At 40.5% G+C, this 4,753-nt stretch overlaps 1 pseudogene; it reads left to right on the plus strand.

Moving 5' to 3' along the window:
• The first annotated feature begins 242 nt into the window (after nt 1-242).
• Nucleotides 243-3,519, plus strand: LOC115661983 (mechanosensitive ion channel protein 10-like; annotated as a pseudogene).
• Nucleotides 3,520-4,753: the final 1,234 nt, after the last annotated feature.

Genomic DNA, 4,753 nt, shown 5'->3' on the forward strand with positions numbered 1-4,753 from the left:
TTTCTTCATGATTTTGCTCTGCTCTTTCTTCCTAATCTCTTAGTTTCTTCTTTCTCCTGTGGGTGCCCTTTCTTTTTGTTTCTTTGTCTTCCCTTTAAAAAATTTGGTCCTCCCTTTTCCTCTATTTCGATGTTCTTTCATGTATTTGGGCTTTTCATTCTTATGGTTCAGCTAAAGCTTTCATTTTCATGTTAAAGTTCAAATATTTAGAGAGGAAAACTTTAGCTTAGCTTGGATTTTGAATGGTTATTGAGGGTGAAAGATTCATCATGGAAGACAGGAAAAGTTTGTTAGGGAAGAACCGAACGAACGAAGTAGTTGTTATGATTCCAGGTAGCGAGTATCGAAGCCGAGGTTCTTCGCCGAGACCAAATCTTGATCCAACAGAGCTTGAGAGTCTCCAATCAAGAGCACAGAGTCCAAATTTGACAAGCCCTGGTCCTTCTCAAGGAATCACTCAACCAGGCCCCACTCCAAGTAAGCCTCCAAAAATCCACGCTGACTATTTGGCTACAAACAAGTCCATTTCGAGTTCATTGTTTTTGAAGCCGAAATCAAGATTTGAAGAACCATCGTGTCCTAGTGATGCTACTTCTGTTAAGGACAATGCCCAACCGAAATATTCAGAGAGTTTGCCTAAAGTGGGTTCGCCTCGCAATGGTAACAGTGCTAGTGCCACTAAAGACAATGAGAAACCCATGCCGAACGCAGCTCAAACGCCTCCTTCAAAGGCTGCAGAGGTGGAAGATGATGAGAATGTGTACAAGGCTGCAAACTTGTAGGTCCAAGAAATGTCCGGCAAGAAATTCATCAAGAATATTATTTGGGTTGAGTTGGCGGCATTTATGTGCATCACAGGATTTCTAATTGCGAGTTTAACCATTCGCAAGCTGCAAAATACAGAAATTTGGCACTTGGAGCTGTGGAAATGGTGTGTGCAGGTGTTGGCAATCTTCTGTGGTAGGTTGGTGAGTGAATGGTTGATTAACACATTGGTTTTCTTGATTGAGAAGGAGTATTTGCTAAAACAGAAGGTCTTGTACTTCGTCTATGGATTGAAGGACAGTGTCCAAACGTTTACCTGGTTGGTTTTCATTCTTTTAGTCTGGGTTTTGCTGATGAACCACGGAGTGAAGCAATTAAGGCACGAGAAGGAGACTACATTATGTGACGAGGGTTCTTGCTTCTTGTCTTATAGGTGCTGCTGTATGGCTTGTCAAAACACTGATAATAAAATTACTAGCGGCTTCTTTTCAATGCAAGAGGTTCTTCGATCGCATCCAAGAATGTCTCTTTCACCACTACATAGTCAAGACCCTTTCAGGCTTGCCTTTGATGGAACAGAATGACAAGCTCTACGGGTGGCTCAGTTTCAGGAAGTACATCAAAGGAGTGGCAAAGAAACTAGAGGAGGTGATTGATGTAGAGAAGCTGAGTAAGATAAACCGGGATCATATTTCTGCTTGGACGATGAAAGGGTTGATTAACGTCATAAGTGGCTCATCCCTAGGGCTTTCAACTCTTGTTGGAAGCCTTCATCACTGCTGTGATGAGGACACAGAGCAACAAAATAAGGAGATCACTAATCAATCGGAAGCAATGGCAGCTGCTGATGAGATATTCAAGAATGTCACCACGAAGTCAGGACATGAGTAAGAAGACCTATGCTGTCACCCACTTCTCTTGCGTTCCAGAGAAAATTTTGCTTAGAAATATCTTACCAATACCTGCTTTGTGCCTTTACTAGGTACATTGAAGAGAAGGACCTCCTGCGCTTCATGAAGAAGGAAGATGTTGACAAATTCATCCCTTTGGTTCAAGGAGCGGCAGAAACTAGACAGATCCATAGGTCCTCTTTAAAGGACTGGCTGGTAAGTCTCACTAAAATGTTAATATGTTGCATTAGGAAGCTTTTTGCTACCTCATAATATGGCTTCCGAACATTCATAGCTTTCTTTTCTCATCCAAGTTCTGATCACAGAACAGTCAACAAGTGTACCAAATCTCAATCTTGCGGTGATGGATACATTTATGAACTTGTGAATAATTACTGGGTCAGTGCCACAAAATGCTCATCCACAATTCTATTGTTCAGAATCAGACTGGGTGTCCTGCCTTTTGGAGACAAAAGAATCAGAAAAGTTTTGGCTCGGTCAGAGTCCAACATTTAGATGAGTACATTCTCAAGAACCTTACTGCAGAGTTTATGTCTGCAGGTGAGCGTTTACCTTGAAAGGAAGTCCCTTGCCTACAGCTTAAACGATACAAAAACAGCCATCAAGGAGCTGAACAGGCTTGCTTCAGCAGTTCTGCTGGTTGTCATCATTATTGTGTCGTTACTTGTGATGGGAGTTTTAACGACGCAAGTACTTGTCTTCATTTCATCCCAGCTTTTGCTTGTGGCGTTTATGTTTGGGAACACTGCCAAAACCGTGTTCGAAGCCATCGAATTTGTTTTTGTGATGCATCCCTTTGATGTTGGTGACCGTTGTGTCATCGACGGAGTGCAGGTGAATTACTAATCCTAAGACTCCCAATTATTTGTCTGAGCTGATACCATACTTGCCTAATGTTTTAAGTCCTGACAGATGAAGGTTGAAGAGATGAACATCCTGACAACAATCTTCTTGAGATATGACGGCGAAAAGATATTCTACCCAAATTCAGTTCTGTCCACCAAACCCATCAGCAATTTCTACAGGAGCCCGAACATGAGCGATTCTGTGGAGTTCACCGTCGACTTCTCCACTTCGCCTGACAGCATTACTGCTTTAAGAGATGAAGTAAAAAGGTGTGTTGCCTGCTACTCCCGAACCTCTTTATCGAGGCACCAAAATTTGCATTTTCATGCCTGATAAGCAATGTAGACTGAGGCGTGACCAATACATTATCATGGAAGCTAAATTGCAAAGCATTTCATAATATAAGCTTAATAAAGAGAGGGACAATCTGCTGAATACAGAGACCGACACTACGAGTTTAAGATGGTGATTCAATCAACTCGTGTGAACTGAAACTCAATGCAAGGGTGTGTCCTTTGGCTCTTGAAGCTGTAGCTTGAAGTTCAAGAAACATCATTTATTGGTGATTATGCTTTCTTCAGTTAATAACACGAGAAAGAATGCAGAGAATTTACACCCAGCAATTTTCATTAGCATTGGGGAATTCTTCTTCCATACAAAGTATACAAGTTTCTGATGGAATGGCATTCCTTGGGTGAAAAAACTCAGGTACGTGGAAAGTAAGCCTAACTATTGGAAGAAGGATCACAGCATCGTGTTTAAGGAGATCGAAGACGCAAACAAGTTGAAGATGGCTCTAAACGTCACTCACACGATAAATTTCCAAAACCCAGGAGATAGGAACAGCCGGAGATCTGAGCTCGTGCGGGAGCTGAATAGGATCTTTGAGAAACTCGGTATCAGATACCGTCTGCTTCCTCAAGAAGTTCGAGTCAGCTATGCTGGTTCAGCGCTGGCTGATGCAAGGTTCCGCCATCTCCAGGAGCAGAGTTCCTAGCCAGCTGCAAGTATGTTGATTCGTGCAATTACAGCAGGAGTCCTAAAACTTGCCCGATCTGGCCCTTGAGTCCTAAACCTTTTGATTTGTGTATTTAAGTCCTATAACTTGCAGCCGTTCTCTATGTTAGTCATTTTGTTAGATCTGTCAAATTTTCAAGGACGGGAAATCTATGTTGGGGCTTTTTATTAGATTTACCTTATTTTCGAGCAAGTGCTACTGTGTGGTGCAAATAGGCGCCACATCAGGGAAAAAAAATTAAAAAAGATTAAATCCAAAAAAGTCAGTTTTAAAAAATGAGTGATTTTTCATTTATAAAAATATTGAAATTGGTACGTTCGTGCCACATTAACTACAAATTAATTTATATATCACAAAAAATCTCAATAGACATACCAATGACAAATCTACCAAAGGGCAAAATTGGGGCAAAATTATGGATTTTTGTAGATTTTAACTGAGTGAGCCATAGGGCAAAATTTGCGGATCTTAGCACATTTCCTGATCTCAATTCATTTTTTTTTTTCAAATCTGGATTTCAAAACGACCTTAATGAGGAGATCAATTTATGTTGAATTTCCATCAGGTGCATTTCCACATCAACAATTTAACGAGATATAAACGGAATCTAATGAAGGGTAGATTTGTTAGGGATGTATCGGTTTATGATTTTTTATGATACAAAAATTAGTTTGTGATGAATGTACTTTGAATGCACAAGCTTGTGATTTTTAGTGATGTTAACCCAAAATATATTATACCCGTGCATGAGGAAGAGTGGACAAAGAGGCGGAGGACGTGATCAGCTAAAGAAGGAACGAAAAAGGAGGAGAAAAAGCGAAAAAAAAAATGGAGAGCACGTCTTAGTCGAAAATTAACGCGGTACCGTGTCATTTTCTTCGAAGATAAATTGAAATATGAAATTTATCGGCTGAATTAAGAATTCCCGAATCTATTATGATGATTAGATCACAAATCTTCAGGCCTTATTTTCTTAAGCATACAACCTGTCGAGCAATCCAAAATATTAAATGGACCGAACGACCAAAACGTTTGTCTTTTGAAGGTCATTTGAAATTGAATATAGTTTCCCGTAGACCTCGACTATGAACGGCAAAGGACATTATTGGTGCCGTAAGCTTGTGTACGGAGATCGAGCTTTGGTGCGTAAGCTTTTTTTCGGATTACTTTGATGCCAAAATCGGAGAAAAAGATCACTTTAGTGACTCCGGCC

The sequence above is a fragment of the Syzygium oleosum genome, unplaced genomic scaffold (genome assembly GCF_021117445.2).
Source record: "Syzygium oleosum isolate NSW1041296 unplaced genomic scaffold, Sole_v2.1 Sole_v2.04, whole genome shotgun sequence".
Classification (NCBI taxonomy): Eukaryota; Viridiplantae; Streptophyta; class Magnoliopsida; order Myrtales; family Myrtaceae; genus Syzygium; species Syzygium oleosum.